Here is an 18,071-nt window from a genome sequence, read left to right as displayed (position 1 = left end):
AATGGATACTGCTTGTTTTTATAAATAGATCTTGAACTGTCTCATTAGTTCTGAATGTTTGTAGAATTTCTTGGATATTTTGGGTAGGCAGTTATTAGGAAGATGGCAGCAGTTTCTTTCTTTGCAATCCTTACATTTTTCTTTTTCTTTATTGTTTACTAGAGGCCCAGTGCATGAAATTCGTGCGGGGGGGGGGGTCCCTCAGCCCAGCCTGCACCCTCTCCAATCTGGGACCCCTCGAGGGATGTCCGACTGCCCACTGGGATTGGGCCTAAATGGGCAGTCGGACATCCCTCTCACAATCCAGGACTGCTGGCTCCCAACTGCTCGCCTGCTTGCCTTCCTGATTGCCCCTAACTGCTTCTGCCTGCCAGCCTGATCACCCCCTAACCACTCCCTGCCAGCCTGATTGATGCCTAACTGCTCCCCTGCCAGCCTGTTTGCCCCTAACTGCCCTCCCCTGCAGGCCTGGTCACCCCTAACTGCCCTCCCCTGCAGGCCTGGTCACCCCTAACTGCTCTCCCCTGCAGGCCTGGGTCCCCCCCAACTGCCCTTCCCTGCAGACCCAGTCACTCCCAACTTCCCTCCTCTGCCAGCCGGGTCACCCCTAACTGCCTTCCCCAGCAGGCTTGATGGCCCCCAACTGCCCTCCCTTGCAGGCCTGGTCCCTCCCAACTGCCCTCCCCTGCTGGTCATCTTGTGGTGGCCATCTTGTGTCCACATGGGGGCAGGATCTTTGACCACATGGGGGCAGCCATCTTGTGTGTTGGAGTGATGGTCAATCTGCATATTATTCTTTTATTAGATAGGATAGAGGCCTGGTGGGGGCCAGCTGGTTTGCCCTGAAGGGTGTCCCAGATCAGGGTGGGGGTTCCCTTGGGGTGTGGGGTGGCCTGGGCGAGGGGCCTGTGGTGGTTTGCAGGCCGGCCATGCCCCCCAGAGACCCAAGCAGAGCCCCTGGGATCTTGGATTTATTTATCTTCTACAATTGAAACTTTGTAGCCTGGAGTGGAGCCAAGCCTTCTGCTAGTTCTGTGGCGGCAGCCATTTCTATTGGGATTTATGTATCTTCTATAATTGAAACTTTGTAGCCTTAAGTGGAGGCCAAAGCAGGCCAGGGCTGCAGAAGCTTGGCTTCCTCCATCGCTGCGGGCAACCCTAGCCTCCTGCTCTCTCCAGCTCCGTGGCTGCTGCCATTTCTGTTGGGATTTATTTATCTTCTATAATTGAAACTTTGTAGCATTGAGTGGAGGCCTGGGCCGGCAAGGGCAGGCGGAAAGCTTGGCTTCCTCCATTGCCAGGGAAACCCAAGCCTCCCTCCTGCTCTCTGTGGCTGCAGCCATCTTGGTTGGGTTTATTTGCATATTCCCTCCTGATTGGCTGGTGGGTGTGGCTTGTGGGTGTAGCGGCGGTACGGTCAATTTGCATATTACTCTTTTATTAGATAGAATGGTGCTGTGGGATCTTCAGTACAGTGCTGAAAATAAGCAGAAGTGATGAGTAGCCTTGTCTCATTCCTGACTTACATTTGGTATGGAGTTTGTTCTAATCTCTGAGGGTTAGCATTTATCAGACTAAGAAAGTTTTGTTCTAGTCCTAGTTTGTGAGTTTTAATCACAAAAGGGTGCTGAGTTTGGTCAGATTCTTTTTCTGCATCTAGAATATCCTATTTAAAAGAAATAATGTTTTAATGTGGTGAGTTTAACTAATGAGTCTTTGGATGGTTTAATATCCCTCCATTTCCAGGATTTTGCTCATGTGTATTTAGGACTTTCACAGTAGGCCCTGGGAAGTTAGGAGGTAGGCTTTAAAATTTCCCTTATCTTTTTTTGTGTTTACTTTTTGGAGGTTGGTATCAGGGTATTTTAAAAGGAAACGAGAGCCCTAGCCAGTTTGGCTCACTGGATAGAGCGTCGGCCTGGGGACTGAAGGGTCCCAGGTTCGATTCTGGTCAAGGGCATGTACCTTGGTTGCGGGCACATCCCCAGTGGGGGGTGTGCAGGAGGCAGCTGATCGATGCTTCTCTCTCATCAATGTTTCTAACTGTCTATCCCTCCCCCTTCCTCTTTGTAAAAAATCAATAAAAATATATTTTTTTTTAAAAAAAGGAAACGAGAGTTTTTCTGTCTGTTTCTGGAAGAAATTGTATAAGTATTATCCTTTCCTTCAAGGTGTGAAAAAACTTGTCAGTAAAACCACATAGACCCATTATAGTTTTTAAGGTAGATTTTAGACTGCTGGGCCAGTTCCTTTGGAGGTTACAAATCTATTCAGGTTTTCTATTTTCTCTTGAGTCAATTTGGAATTTTTTATGTTTCTGGAAAATGACCAGTGACAGGAGATAGCAAATAACTGGGTGGTTTCAAGACTTGTGGGAAACAGCACCTTCCTCTGACTCACGCTGCCAACACCTCAAAGGTGGGAGGGAGGAGATCGAAGTAGGAGCTTTGCAGGGTTTTGTATTATTCAGAAGGAGAAAAGAGCTATTGATTAATTTTATGCTTGAAGTCAAGTGTACACGTTAAAAATGTCAGTGTGACCACCTGAGTAGCAGAAATAGACCCTGTAAATGCCAAGTTTGCAGGGGTGGGGGAGAGAATAAAGAAAATGCAATCCATCCATTACAAAGCAAGACAGGAGAGAGCAGGAAAAGCAAAGGGAAAAGAAAGCATGTCGTAATGATGCCCTTTAGGCAGCGCCTCCTCCGAAGAGCATTCCTGGGGGGCTCCCCTGTTTTTTTTTTCCAGTGCTGCGTACACCTGACACCTGTTACTCTGCACCGTGACGGCCTGTCTGCCATCTTTCTCTCTTACAGGAGGCAGATTCTTCCTGGGACCGGGCTGGGTCATTTATCTGCTCATTCCTAGTGCCTGACATACTGTAGGTGCCCAATCAATGTTTGACTTGGCATGGCAAACAAATAAACAAGTGAACCGATGGGCAAATAAATCCTGAAACATTACTCTATCAGGTTCAAGGGCTGTGGGGAGACTTCAGTCTGTTCGCCTCGGTTGATCTGTGCGTTAGGGAGCTGAGGAGGTACCTGCAGCCAGGGATCCCACTGGGGGAAAAGTCATTGGGCTGAAGCTGAAAACGCCTATGAATTCCTCAGCTGCCTGTGTAGCTGTTGTGAGCTTGATGAGTACATGGTAGTGCCCTGTGAGTTACCTTGTGTAGGTAACAGCCTTGATGCTGCAAGTGAGTGTTTCCCAAGCATTAACACTTGTGTAGTTCACCTGGGGCACTGGTTAGCATGGCAATTCTGACGCCAGAGGTCTGGGGAGGGGCTGATGCCTCACTGGGAACAAGCTCAGTGCTGCAGGTTCATGGACATGCTTGATGGAGCCAGGCTTTAGGCTGTCACCTACACCGAGTCTCCCCGCCCCCCGGGCCCTCCCACTGGCGCTTCTTCCCCAGGTACTCGGAGAATAGGCACAAATGGAAACTTTTCTAACTTCCAGGATTGTTACCTGTGAGCTTGAAAGATCCAAGCCCTCGCTGGACGGGGAGGGGTACCCTGTGGCCTCCAACTGCATGACAGGCACGGGCCTGCCCCAGCCTTGTATGGGGTGGGGGCAGGATGAGTTCACTGAAGTACCTGCGCAGGGATCACACTCTTCCTCATTTTCCTGTTTCTCAGGCTGAGCCACACAGCCTGTTTGGACACGTCCCATGCTGGAAAGCAGCCTTTGTTTTTGCGATTCACATATCACTTGTCACTGTACTCTGGCCCCGCCACACTTTATCTGTGCAATCAAAATCCCATTTCCTCGCCTCATTCCTGCAAGCCTTCACCTTGCCGTTGATTCCCCGGGCAGGGAGGCCCTCTTCTGCCTTGGTGTGCTGCCTGACCTGGGTCCACACAGAGGCAGCTGGCTCCGCACACTCAGAATCAGGACATAGGCTGGAGAGTGATGACATCCTGACACCCACTTTCTTCTTCTTTAAAAAAAAAAAAAAATATGTTTTTATTGATTTCAGAGAGGAAGGGAGAGGGAGAGAGAGATAGAAACATCAATGATGAGAGAGAATCATTGATCGGCTGCCTCCTGCACGCCCCCTACTGGGGATCGAGCCCGCAACCCTTCAGTCCGCAGGCCGACACTCTATCCACTGAGCCAAACCAGCTAGGGCCCCACTTTCTTCTTGATTGTTAGCCCTCATTTTGAGAAATGGCACAAATCCAGTGGGCAATGCCCCCAAATGCAGATAAGCCACAAATGCACCAGTCCTGGGGCGGACAGACCACAGGTGCCGACCTATCCCCAAGCCTCTTTCCCCAGCTCCTCCATCAGGTCTTGGAAACGGTGCTTGGCAAGCGGTCCATTTTGTTCTGTTCCTTATGGTCCTGTCACCTCCTGTGAGGAGAGGCTGTGGACAGAAGGGTCAGTGTCGTTCTAGCAGAGAGTGAGGGAACCTGGGATTTCTCTGGGCTGTCCGGGCTCCAGGGCTTTATGGAAAGGGAGTTTTTAGCCAGAAGAACTTCTTACCCATCAGGAAAGTCAGGAACCTGAATGCCTTTCTGGGTGCCTCCAGCACACTCCCGCCACAGCAAGCTTTGTCCTTGGCTTTTCCTGTGCCCTGCTGCCTGCCCAAGGCGGAGCAGGGGTGACACGGCCCCGAGAGGAGGCCAGGGCGCCTCGCCGGTTCTGGATTGTGTAGGGAGATGTGGAATGGATTCTGGTTAAAGCAGGGGCTGCTGCCAGCGGTCTGCGTGCTGGTTTGCATTCTGTGGCCCACCCTTCCCTTATTTCTGAACTTTGGCTGGATGGGCTGTTGGAATAGCAGTGTCTGGGCCAGGCAGGTTACAGCACCTGTGAGGCAGGAGGAGGTGCTGTGATCAGGGCCACGGAGACATCAGCGCAGCCCTCCCTGTTGGCCATTCATTTGAATCATCTAGCAAAGGCTGCCGACCTCCATCCCTCCTGGAGATCCCATGGAATGGGTTGGGACCCTGGGCATTAGGGTGATTTTATTTTTTATAATAGAGGCCCCGTGCATGAATTTGTGCACGGTTGGGGTCCAGCTGCCCCCCCCCCCCCAATGGGGGCTGATCAGGCCAGGCCAGCAGGGGGGAGGGACACAGGGGGGTCTGATTGAGGGTGGGGCCAGCTGGGGGGAGGAGCTGCAGGCGGTTGTGGGGGCTGATTGGGGCCCCGATTGGGCTGGTTGGCCACCACAGTGTGCGTCATAGTGACCGGTCCTTCCGGTTGTTCTGGTTGCTTGACTTTTATATATATAGATATTTTATTGATTTCAGAGAGGAAGGGAGAGAGAGAGAGATGGAAATATCAGTGATGAGAGAGAATTATTGATCAGCTACCTCCTGCACATCCCACACTGGGGACAAGCCTGCAACCCGGTCATGTGCCCTGACTGGGAATTGAACCTTGACCTCCTGGTTCATGGGTCAACGCTCAACCACGGGGCCACGCTGGCTGGGCCATTAGTTTAGGATGATTTTAAAGTTCCCATGTGACTCTCACGGCTCCAGGGTTGAAACTGCTGTGTTAGAGAATGGGGGGAGGTGGCACCATTTCTCCTCCTCCCACAGAGGGAACTTCAGTATGACATTGATTTTTTAAGAAACAACTGAAATCTTTATTTTTTCATGGGAAATTTCCTAGTTTTTACATGTTGGCAACTAAATTGACTATTTTTCAAGTGCCTCTGAGCCACACAAAGCAAGGGGGCTGGATTGGGCCCATGGTCCGGTATGCAGCCCCCGGTCTCGGATGCAAGTCAGGCTGGGGTCCCCCCGCCTGGCAGTCTCTGCATGGTGGCTGCGCGAGCTCCCCTTCACACACCCTGCCCTCCACCCTTTTCTGTTCTGGTTCTTGGCCCCTGACTCAGGGCCCAGCTCTATAGTAATATGTCACTGAGCACAGACCCTAGGGGATTCATTCATATTGTCCCATAACAACCTTATGGGGTAGGTATTATATTTGGTCCCATTTCTCAGGTGTGAAAAGTCATAAACGCAAGCTCTCAAGCACCCCACTACCTTTCTCTACTTAGAGTTCTTCAGTGCCCTTCTGGCCTGCTGCCCGGTAACACCCCACAGAATGGCCTTTGGGTGGGACCCTGTGACTCTGATTGGGTGACTTCTCGGAGCCTGTGGTCGGGCTGGACCAGAGTGGCATGTGGTGTTGGGTAGGGATGGGGAAGTGGGAACCTGGAATGTAGTCCCTGTTTTAAAGAAATGGCACATTTCTGACTTCTGTATGCTCTCCGCCCTTAGCCCCACCCCCACTTTCTAGCTATGACCTAACATGCCCTGAGGGAGCCTTGCCCTCTCTCCCTGGTCTCCTTTTGATTTTGGAAATGCGAGGGAGGGGTTTCCTCTTTGCTGGTGTTTTCTCCCTCCAAGGCCAGGCTGGTAGTCAGGCCAGCTGAGTGGAGCCTATAGAAGCAGAAACTAGGAATGAAGGGAGAGCAAGGAGCCAGGCTGTGGCCACAGAGGCTGGCGAACCAATGAGAACCAAGCGGGAGGGAGGAGCTGGAACCGCCCCAGGACGTGGCTGAAGAGTGGGGTGCACAGAAAGTGGGAGCCCCAGATGGGCAGGTGTGTATAGCACATGTGGTATAGTGTAGTGTTTCCCCAGACACCGTGCAAACACTGGTTTGGATGGTCTACAGGCAAGGCTTTCCGTGCCACGGACTCACAAAGGAGAGGAAGTTCTTTCTGCAGTTCTCTCTGTGCTTCCTATTCTACTGAGGAGGAAAATTCCTGGGTGCTGGGCAAGAATGGCCTCAGCAGGTGACGTATCCAGCGAGGATGGAGGACCGTTGCTTGGTTTTCATTGTGGTTATTTTTGTGCTCACTGTATATTTCTGGCAAATGTTACTAGCTTTTCCACTCAGAGAATACTATAACATTGTTTGAGAAACAAAGGTGTGTTGTTTTTTTTTAAGTAAAAAAGTGAATCAACAAAAAATATTAAGCACACAAGACAAAAAGAAGTATGTAATGTGGTCAGCGAAAGGCAGGCTCCCAGGAGCAGTTGGGTGTAGGGGTTAAACGTCATTTCAGTGGGATCTTGGGCAAGTCATTTCATGCCACAATTGACTCCACTGTTAAGCTGTGAATAATATTAAATGAGCATCAATATGAATACTTAATATTTAATTAAATGTATGTCATGTGCTTGGCCCAGTGCCTGGCACAGAGTAAATTAGTGAGTGGAAGCTGTTATTACAGGAAGTGTCTATCAACCTGAAATGTTGCACATAGAGCTGGTGTCCTGGGAAAGTGCTAAGGATGAGCACAGGCCCGCCCTGGACTAGCCTGGTTGGGAGGAGTGAGCTCTGTCAGCACAAATGTTTGGAGGCTTGTCACTTGTCTGTGATTTGGTGGCGGGAATCTGCTACTCAATGGGCCCAGCACAGGGGAGGTCCGTTCCAGTGATCGTTCAATGGCCAATGTGCAGCAACGGTGATGGCAGCAGGCCTGAGGTGCTCCCCCTACAAGGCCTCCTTTGCACTGTTGGCCCTTGGCTGGCGTCTGGGAACCTGAATTTAGGGAAGGTTCCCATCATTCCCTAAATGATACGGTTAAGCTCTTCCTTCCTACAAACAGTTGGGTTTTTAGTGACCATGTGCTTTCCTGCTGCGATCTGCAATCTGGGTACTTGGTAGGCCAAGGGTGCCTGCAGGGCCAGCCCCCAATGGAACCCCCGGGCTCTGTCTCTGAGCTTCCCTGGTGGACAGCACTCCTACCGCTGCCCCAGCTCGTAGCTGGAGGAATTAAGCTGGCTGCCTGGGAGCGCATTGCTGGAAGCTTGCACCTGGTTTCCTGGGGCCTCGCCCGGGTACCTTTTCCCTTCATTGATTTTGCTTTGTTTCCTTTTGCTGTAACAAGTGATGGCCTAGAGCAGGACTACATACTGAGTAATGATTCATTCAACCCAGGGTGGTCCTGGGAACCCTGACACGGCCAGGCGCTGCCTTTAGCTCAGAGGAGACCCAGGGCTCTGTTGCCCCTTTGAGCAAAAGGTCTGCTAGCATCAGACTGAGGGGAGGGGTGCGGTGCGGTGGGGCTGATGTTCCTTCCGGGAAGGGCTAGCCTCTCAGGATGTCAGTAGTGGATGGGGGTTGGGGGGGAGTGGCTCACGGAGCTTTTCATGAAGCAGCTAAGAGGTTAGGGATGCTCAGGGGGTTGTTTTCGTGTGTGGCTCTGTCTTAGCTGAGCCTGCTGAATCCTGCAGGACAGATCACAAACCAATTCTCCCTGGAGGGACCCAGGAATGTGGAGACTGTTGGCACCGTAGTGTCTGAGACGCCACACCCTGGCTCTTCCCAGTATGTGAAGTGACCACACCTCAGGGTCAATGTCAATATTGAGGAATGTTGGTATCAACTTCCCTCCAAGGCCTCCAGCTCAGTTATGGAAGGAATCGGAATCATGTCTACTAATTTGGTTCTCTCTTCAGACTTCAGGGAATGATTTTTTAAAAATTGATTTATTGATTTGAGAGAGAGAGGGAAGGTGAGGGGAGGGAGGGAGGGAGAGAGAGAGAGAGAGAGAGAGAGGAGAGAGAGAGAGAGAGACACATCGACCTGTTGTTCCACTTACTTATGCATTTACTGGTTGCTTCTTGTATGTGCCCTGACCTGGGATTGAACCTGCAACCTTGGCATAGCGGGATGATGCTCTAACCCACTGAGCTACCTGACCAGGGGATGATTTCCTATCTCTGAGCACAGCCACCCAGAGCCAGGGTAGGGCAGGGCATGCAGTGTCTGTCTGTTCTCAGGGAACCGTCATGTCACGGTCAGAGGGTCACACGGGCAGACAGAGCAGTGGCCTGGTGTTTCTGTGTGGGTTTCCAGGGACGTATTTGGCCAGGGGTCCTGCTGGCCTTTTTGTCTGATGACCGCAGCTGATGGAGGGGAGGGGAGGTGGGACAGAGTCAAGCTCAGAGAGGTGGGGCGTTTACCTGCGTAGAGGAGTAGAGGGAGCCAGGATGAAATGGGAGATGGAGGAGGTGGCTGACCTGGGCTGGAGGCTTGGACCCACCCAGATTTCATCCATCTTATGGAGGATGGTGAGCCGTGGAGTGGAAGAAGGAGCTGTGAAAGCAGGGAAGGCCAGTTTTCAGTGCTTTCTGAATATTGACTCACATAAACCTTTATTATTTCCACTTTCATTTAACTTTCCCGGCCAGTTGACATGAACCTGGGTGGTCTGGCTCCCTCGTCCTTGCTCCTCACCATGACCCTGTAAGACTGGGTGACCTAGAAACGGTCCCTTTGGACTCCAGCATTCAGTGACCGGAGGAGCCAGTCACAGCAGATCACAGCGACTTGCAGAACGGCAGTGACGTCACAGGCTTTGTGGACTAGTTATGTGGCCTTTCCTACTAAATGTAGCCATTTAGAAACCAACCTTTCAGACCCCTGCTGTCATCTTGTGCTTTCCCCAAGCATCACCTTGCGTGCTGCTGCAGTGCTCTGGGGAGCTCTGTGCCTTGGGACGCCCAGCGAGCTGCCGGCTTCACCCCCAGGTCCGCAGCCACAGCCGAAGCTCAGGGCCGGCCTTGATCACGGCGCTTCCCTAGAGCTGGTTGTGCCCTGAGTCTTGTGCGTGTCCTGACGCAGCACTTCACTTGGCAGACGAGGGCTTCAGGATGTGGTCAGAGCCCCGGGACTTTCTCCCAGCTGCTGAGTCCCCTGTGGGGGTGGCGGCAGCAGCCACCTGCTTCGATCCAGGTCCACCCTGTACCCTGTAGGCATGGCCAGCCTATTCTCCCAGGGGCACGGGTGGGAATACCTGCTGCGCCCCCTGTGGTGAGCACCTGCATCTCTCCAGCTGGTGGTCCTCTCCTTTCCTTCTCTCAGGTGCCTCTGGCACGCACCCCCCCCCCCCCCCCGCCCCCACAACTCTCTCTACCCAGAGGCCAGAGGCCAGAGGCACTTACAACAGCTGCAAGTCAGAATCTGTTGAGTTCTAAGACACGGTCTCGGCTGGACTCGGCTCCCTGTCATCCTCTCATGCTCTCCCTCAGTCCCCCCACCTGCCTTCTGCTCCCAATACAGAAGGTGCCCATCCACCCCACCCACCCCACCCCACAGATCTGCTGGTCACTGGGAAATTAGGGGCATGTGCGGAGTATTCTAATCATCTTCGTCTTACTCTGAGGTCAGGTTGCATCTTCTAACCCCTGAGGAGACAGGCCCCTGCCTCCAGCTCCTCAGATGTCCCTGAATGGCCCCCCTCCCCCACCCTCCCCGAGGCTGCCAGCCTTGCTAAGCTTTGCTTGGTGTCTCTTGCATGTTTCTGCTCTGAGCCCATTTTCCCAACACCCCTGTTATTCCTTCTCTCAGTGCCATACAACTTGCCTAGTTGGCCCCGAGATTCTATGGAGCCCTGGCCAGGACCTTGCAAGGCATTGGTATTGGAAAACTTGCTGAGGTATGCGGGACCTGATCACCCAAAGGAGCATCAGGACTCTTCCCAATGCACGTCACAGAACTCCCACTCAACTTGGCTTCAGAGAGGGAATCGATAGGTTGGTGACCTGAGCCGCTCCCAGGGTATCAGCTTCAGGCACCGTTCCGTGAGGGGCCTCCGTGTCAGCATGGTGTGCTGTCCTTCTTTGCCTGCCTTCCTCTCGTCCCCACCAGCCCCATTTCTTCTGCATCGGCTCCTCTCAGGGAGGGTTTCCTGCAGGTGTCAGCAGCTTCAGGCTTACGTCCTATCATAATACTACTTTCTTCCCCAATAATTCCAACCAGAGTCCAAGGATTGAGTCTCTGATGACAGATGTGGGGCACCTGCTCATTCCTGAACTAGTCACCAGGGCCAGAAGAATGGAATTGCTCATTGGAGAGGTGGGAAAGGTGCTTCCCCAAAGGAAAATCAGGGTGTTCTCACCAGAAGCAGGGGTGCACATCACTGTGGCATAGGCACACACAGCGAATAGCTGTCACAAGTCTCTTCCAGCTCCTGGTGGCTGCCCTCATCCCTTAGCTTGTGGCCACATCACTCCAGTCTCTGCCTCCCTGTCATCCTCTCAAGAAGAGTGTACTCCTCCCCTTCTGTGTGTCGTACAATCTCCCTCTGCCTCCCTCTTGTCGGGTACTTGGAACGTCATTTAGGGCCCAGCTGGGTAACCCAGGATCATCTCATCTGAAAATTCTTAATTTAATTACATCTGCAAAGACCCGTCTCTCCCTTTGCTGCCTGCCTGGTGGTTTCTGAGGCTGGTGGAAGCACCCTGGAAGCCACCATATCACCCGTCGTGTGCTGGGAAATGCCACATCATGCCACTGAGGCTTTCACTCTGCCACAAAAATCCCAAGTGTGGGAACCAGCCCCGCAGCCCCAAACACGATGGGAGATGAAGCTGGCTCCTGAGGTCTTAAAGGAGGGCGAGGGAGAGTGCTGGGGAGCTGCCGCAGCTGCCGCTGCTGGACCCTCGCCGTGGAAAATCCCGCTATCAAAGCATCTTTGAACTCCAGCTGGCAGTTACATGATTAATGTTGGATCTGGGAAAAGCTGTGTTTGGGAAATGGAAAAGGGAAGTGGATGAGCACTCCTGCTACAATGCGGCTCGCTTTGGCAACGGTCTTTGGAGGGTGGTGACTCACTGGGAGGACAGCAACAAAGGGACTGCTGTGGCTGCAGCACTTCCTCTGCCCCTTGGAAGTGGGAGCTGGGGCCTGGGTGTCCTAAAGGAGCATGAAGCCTGGGAGGGTGACCAGCACTTGAGCTGTGCTGGGTGTTGGTCAGGAAGCTGTCGCAGTGAGTGGTTAAAGGAGAGGTGATGCACTAGGAGTTCTGGAGTCAGTGCTACTAAGGGCGTGACCTGGGGCTTGTTCTGACAAAGCCTCAGTACCACCTGGGGTCCAGGGCAGAGCTGCCACTTGCTAGCTGTAAATGCACACACATAAAGATTTAAATGATCTACGTGTTCGGGGGTCAGCTGCTAATGACCTAATCTCAGTGTCCTCCTCTGTCATGGGTGTAACCACAGAACCTACCCCAAGGACGGTGGGGAAGAGTGAATGAGTGAATGTCACATATGTGTTTACTACTGTGCTTGTAATTTCCTGAAAGTGGAGACAATTGAAGGCCATCTACCTCCTACATTGGTGCGACATTAAATGAGATAATGCACATAAGTATTCAGAGCAGGGCCTTAACATGCTTCCTGTGGATTTGAGCTCCCTGTGGGCGAGGCCCTCTGTGTCGCTGGCTGCTGCGGTTTTGGGTGGAGAGGAGAGGGGTGTCTGGCGCATAGGAGAATCACAGCGAGCGCTGGTTGATGGACCAGCGCACGGATGCAGTGTGCTCTGCAGGTGACATCTTGACGCAGGTGGTCCCAAGCCCCGAAGTATCTCAGACGTCGGGTCAGGACTTTGCTAGAGCCATGGCTTCATGCTTTGGGACAGACATATGGCTTTGGAGAAAATGCTTGGTAAATGCAACAGAAAAGTTAAATAAGCGCCTCATTGGGCCCAGTAGAGATGGCAGGATAGCAGGATTTGCCTGGGTTATCGGGACACATGGGTGCATACGTACATACATACATGGGTGCCTACACACATGGGTGCCTACATACATGCGTGAGCACTAGGTATCACTGAGCCTCTGCTCTTCGTTTGATGGGGTGGGAGGGAGCAGGGACTCCTTTTGTCACAATGACAAAAAGGTGGTGCAGGGGCGCCCCCATGAAACCACAGAGTCACCCCCTGCGCCCCTCTCCCTCCACTCTGGGAAACCCAGCCAGCAAGCAGGACCACAGGGTGGGGTGGGGGTGGAGCTTTGCTGGGGGACCGTCCTTTGCTACCTGTAGGGCTTGACAGGCCTCCTGAGTAGCCATCCTGCTCCCCTGGCAGCCCCAGCTGCTGCAGACCTCACCCACCGAATGCAGGACTCCCTTAGTGCTCACTGGTGCTCTGGGTCAGAGGGCGTTTGGTGTGGGCACTGTGTCTGCAGGGCATTAGGAATGTTCATCTGCTGATGGTGGCTAACCAAGAGGGGAGGGGGGCTGGGGATGTGAGCAGCTCTGGCTGCTAATTCGGGGATTTCTAAGACCAAAGCATCTCAGCAGCTAAGCAGGATTAGCCTGTTATTTGAAGTTATTCACATAAAGACTTAAATGATCTATGTGTTCGTGTGCCTTCTCTAAGCAAGATGCATTTATGTTTTTAACAGCTGTGTGTATTTTCTGTGTATCAAAGAAGAATCATTTGAGGATGGTTCCAGAATAGTTATAGGATAGTTACTTTAAAATATTTAACAAAATAGTAAAAAATTTCTCCTTCACTGTGGGTCAGAGCTTCTCCGTGACCTCCAAAAGTCCTATGGGTGACGTCTCTGTGGAAATGGTCTAGAGCAGGGGTGGGCAAACTTTTTGACTCGAGGGCCACAATGGGTTCTTAAACTGGACCGGAGGGCCGGAACAAAAGCATGGATGGAGTGTTTGTGTGAACTAATATAAATTCAAAGTAAAGGACGGGAGGGGAGAGCAAGAGAATCCTCCGCTCTTTCGGCTCCGCGGGCCGGATAGAACAGCCGAACGGGCCGGATCCGGCCCGCGGGCCGTAGTTTGCCCACGGCTGGTCTAGAGTCACAGTCACTAGGAACCAACTCAGACACAGTCATTGTTAAGGGTACCAGCATTTCTCAACCTTGGCACAATTGACATTTTGGGCTGGATAATACTTTTGTGGGCACAGTCCTGTGCATTGTAGTATGTTTAGCAGCAATTCTGGCCTCTACTTAGACCCTAGATGTCAGTAGCCCCCTATAGCACAATTATGACCCTCTCTCCCCCAAAAGTTGTCCACATCCTAGATCCTAGCCCCTGGAACCTGTGAGTGCTAGGTTGCATGGCAAGGGGGAATTGAGCTTGCGTATGGAATAAAGGTTGCTAATCAGCTGATTTTGAGATGGGGAGATCATCCCGGATTATCCCATAAGTGGAAGAAGAAGACCGAAGAGAGAGAGCCAGATAGAGGCCAGTGTGAAGAGGACTTGACCCACCATTGCTGGCTTCGAGGATGGAGGAAGGGCCCAAAGCCAAGGAATGCAGGTGGCCTCTACAAGCTGGAAAAGACAGGGAAACAGATTCTTCCCTAGAGCCTCCACAGGGGCCACAGCCCTGCGGACACCTTGATTTTAGCCCCGTGAGACCCACTCCTGAACTATAGAACTCCCAGGTAATACATTCGTGTTGTTGTCTTGAGCCACTGAGTTTGTGGTGATTTGGTACAGCAGCAGTTGGAAACAGATGTACCTGCCCACATCCCTGGCCCCATCCTGACAGCCAGTATGTTTCTCCTAACATTGCCGTGAGTCCTCTGTGGGGCAAAATCGCCCCCGGTTCAGAAGCCCTGGCTGTGTGGAAGGCCATATCGTTTGCCTAGAAACTGGGAGAGGAGAGTTTCTCTGCTCTGTAAGGAGTATCAGGTTGGGAGTCGGCACACCCTGCATGGTTGGCTCTGCAAGGAAGGAACTGATGGTATAAAAGGGGGTGGGTGCCCCAGCTGCTACCCCACCCCCTCCCAGAGGCTGCTGGAGCTGTCCCACTGTCATTAACGCATAGAATTCCTGTCGCTGCTTGTGCATATGTGAATGAAGCTAGAGAAGAAGCCGAACTCCCTTCAACTGCACCATAAAAGAGAATATAAAAACTCAATAAAACACTGAAATGTCAGCCGAAACAGCATTGCAGGCAGAGTGCTCAGCAGGGAGGGTCAGCGCTCCGGGTGCTGCTGGCACCGATGTGGGAGTCGTGGGGAGGAGAGGCCGGAGCCCAGCCTGTGCTGAGGGCCACAAGCCTGGGCGCAGGGCCAGGTGCACAGCCCCCTGGTTTCTGGGCCCAACCCCGATGCTGTAATTCTGTTTATTTTGCTGAATACAAAATCCATATGGTTCTGATTTCTTCTTCGTGATCCATCATCTCTGTGTGGCTTCGGAGCCAGAAACCATGTGCATCAGCTTTGAAGTTGTTGTTCTGGGGCAAGTAGGAAGTTGGGCTTTTCTAGGGTTCACTGGGATAACCGCCAGGTTCCCCCTGGATTTGAGAATCACTCCTGAGAGTCGAGAGTGGGAAGTGGGCTGGCATGGTCTGTTCGAGGAGCTAGGCCGGGTCAGAAGCTCAGAGTGCATTTGCACAGCCAGGAGCCCCTTGCTGGTCCTCAGCTTCGGTCACTCTTCATTCCAAGGGTTCTGGCTGAAACAACAGGTGGTTCCATGTCACCTGCTGCCACAGGTGGTCAGATGGAGTCATGGCCTTTGGCTCCTCCCTGCAGGCCACGCTTGGGGGCAGACCAAAGGCAGAGGTTGGGAGGGAAGGAAAGGGAAGACATCGCCTGTATCCGTGGTCTCGATATTGAAGGGCCAGCCAGACCATTCCGCGCTGGGCTGGCCTACCTGGATACCTGGTGTATGGAGGCCAGTGGTCCCCAAATTTCAGCATGCAGTAGGTCACTCACCTGGAGGGCTTGTTCAAACCATCTCCGTTTCTGATTCAGAAGGGCTGGGGTGAGGCTGGAGAGTTCATACGTTCAAACAAACTCTCAGGTGATGCTGATGAAGCTGGCCCACGGTTGGGAACCATTGGTCTTGAAGAAGAAGAGCATCTTTGTAATTAAAAGTGGTACAGGGCATATGCAAGGAGCAACCAACGAATGCAGGAATTCGTAGATGGAACAACAAGTTGATGTTTCTCTCTCCCTCCCTCCCTCCTTTCCCTCTCCATCCCTTCTTCCCTACTTCCCTCTCTCTTAAATAAATTAACAAATAAAAATATTTTAGCCCAGCCAGAATGGCTCAGTGGTTGCGCATCCACATATGAACCAAGAGGCCACAGTTTGATTCCCGGTCAGTTCACATGCCTGGGCTGCGGGCTGAATCCCCAGTGGGGTCATGCAGGAGGCAGCCGATCCATGATTCTGTCTCATCATTGATGTTTCTAGCTTTCTCTCCCTCTCCCTTCTTCTCTGAAATCAATAAAACTATATTTCAAAAAATATTTTAGAAAGTGGTACTAATAACTACTGGTTCTCAGGACTTCACAGTTTATGTGTAAGGGCCCCGATTTTTATCTGAATAATCCTGTGGGGAGGTGTTGTCAAGATCAGTGATTTTTCTTCTTTTTCAAGGTGAAAGTAGCTTTTACTTTATTTTTTATATTGTCATGCAGTAAAATTGACTTGTGAGGGGTATGGAGTTCTATGAATTTTGATATCTATTCTGGATTTATGCAGCCAGCACCTCAGACAGCATATAGAACAGGTCCACACCCCAAGATCCTGTCCCATGCTCTCCCTCTGCATTCACACCTCCCTCCCCAACTCCTCATGTGTCCTCCATCCCTACAACTTGTCTTTTTGAGATTGTTGTATGAATGGAATCCTGTGGTGGAACCTTTTGAGACTGGCTTCTCTCGGTATCTGTGAGGTGTGGTGGTTGTTGCATGTGTCAGTAGTTCATTCCTTTGTATCGGTAAGTAGTATTGCACTGTGTAGAGGCACTTCCATTTCTTCATCAGTTCCTACTGATGATCTTTTGGGTTCTTTCCAGATTGAGATTATTATTTTTTTTTAAAAAAAAAAAAAGCTGCTCTGAACATTCATATAATAAGTCTTTGAGTGGACATATGTTTTCCTTTGTCGGTAGGTCCTATGTTAAGTGTATGTTTATCTGTATAGGAAACTGCCAAACTGCGCTTCTGATCCACCAGCAGTGGATGAGGGTACGTGTGCTGTGGGTCACATCTGAGTCTAAATGGTGTAAATGAGTCTGGGAAGGGCTCCAAGTTGTCCAAGGCCCTACCCCTTGGTTGGCCCTTGAATCCTGGAATCCGGTCCTTCTGCCCTGAAGGCGGCGAACACCTGCTGCTGGCTGTGCTGAACCAGAGCTAGAAGCAGGAGCTGCAGTGCGGGATGGGGCACCGGCCATATCAAGGCATGTGTGGCCAGGCTAAGTAAGGCATTTGCCCAGGGATCAGGGACACAAGAGAAACGTAGAAAAAGGAGGTGCAAAGTCGAAAAGGTGCACATGCTAGAATCAGAGAGGTGGAAGGCACGAGGGTACTTTCCTTCCCCCACTCCCCGCCGCCCGTTCCCTTCTCATTCTTAGGCTGAGGCTCAGAGAGGTGAAGCATGTCACTCAGCTCACTGGTGCCTCTGGACTCTGCCGATGGAGGGCAGTGGCCGAAGCCAGCTTTGCTTCCTGGAGCATCCTTAGTAACAGCAGCAGGGCCACGGCTGCTTCCCCTCGGGGCTTGAGGAGTACACCTTTTGCAAATGGATATACCTGGTCCAGCTCATCACACTCCCTCAGTGTCGGCCTCGGGCTGGCTCCAGGCAGGAGTTGGCGTTAGGAAGGAACTTGTGCAGGGGCCGTGGCTGCAGCTGAAACAAGAGTGGTGACTTCATGGGGAGGAGGAGGTTCATGCAGGGAAGGCCCCTTCTCCAGAGGCCGTCCCACCCGCCCGGGGGGACCGGGCGCAGCTGCTCTGGAAGGCTGTGGACATGCTTTCCCAATTGCAGCATACTTCTCTTTCATTTTGAATATCATTTGTTTGGTTGCCGTGGCAACGCCGGCTCTATTTTAATGCTAACCTGCGTGGCTGCAACTTTCTATATATAAGTGCTGCTTTGCACAGTGAATTAGCTGATGGCACAGGGAAGCAGCGGATGTGGAGACGCTGGCAGAAAATGACCAGCGTGTCAAATCTGCACGCAGAGGGACTGCGGGGCTGAGGTGAGTGGCAACACGCTGCAGAGCTGCTGTCTTCATGCAGTTGGTGCAGGTGTGGGAGCTCTCTGGAGCAGAGGAGGTGGGGGGCCGCCACTCCTGTGGGAAAGTCTTCCCTGGACAGCCTCCTGCTGGGCAGGGGCGTGGCTGTGCTCTGGAGGGACTTCTGTCTCCCACATGTGCCTCCTCCTCCTTTCAGTGAGTCTGGGCTGCTTGCGGGGACCCAGGCCCCAAGGCTCTGGGAAGAGGAGCAAGCACTCAGGCAGGGGGTGCTATCCGAGGTGAGCTCAGTGCAAAGTGAGTTTTCCTTGCTTCTTTGACTTGTCTCCATTCCCTGTTCTGGATCTTCTCGCCT

General features: G+C 52.2%; 1 protein-coding gene across 2 annotated transcripts in view; it reads left to right on the top strand.

Annotated features, from left to right (window-relative positions):
* The window catches only part of GAS7 (growth arrest specific 7), a 211,203-nt gene that overhangs the window by 81,266 nt on the left and 111,866 nt on the right, over nt 1–18,071 (top strand). Inside the window, exon 1 of one of the 2 annotated variants that reach the window (XM_080681515.1) lies at nt 17,585–17,722. The exons of the other annotated variant lie outside the window; for it this stretch is intronic. The gene's annotated coding sequence lies outside the window, so the exon portion shown is untranslated. Of the gene's footprint in view, nt 1–17,584; nt 17,723–18,071 lie in introns of those variants that run through there. 2 annotated transcript variants of the gene reach the window in all.

This window comes from Plecotus auritus, assembly GCF_963455305.1.
Source record: "Plecotus auritus genome assembly, chromosome: 7".
NCBI classification, from domain to species: Eukaryota; Metazoa; Chordata; class Mammalia; order Chiroptera; family Vespertilionidae; genus Plecotus; species Plecotus auritus.
The sequence above is the reverse complement of the archived record's forward strand: the minus strand, read 5'-3'. Positions and strand labels throughout refer to the sequence as shown.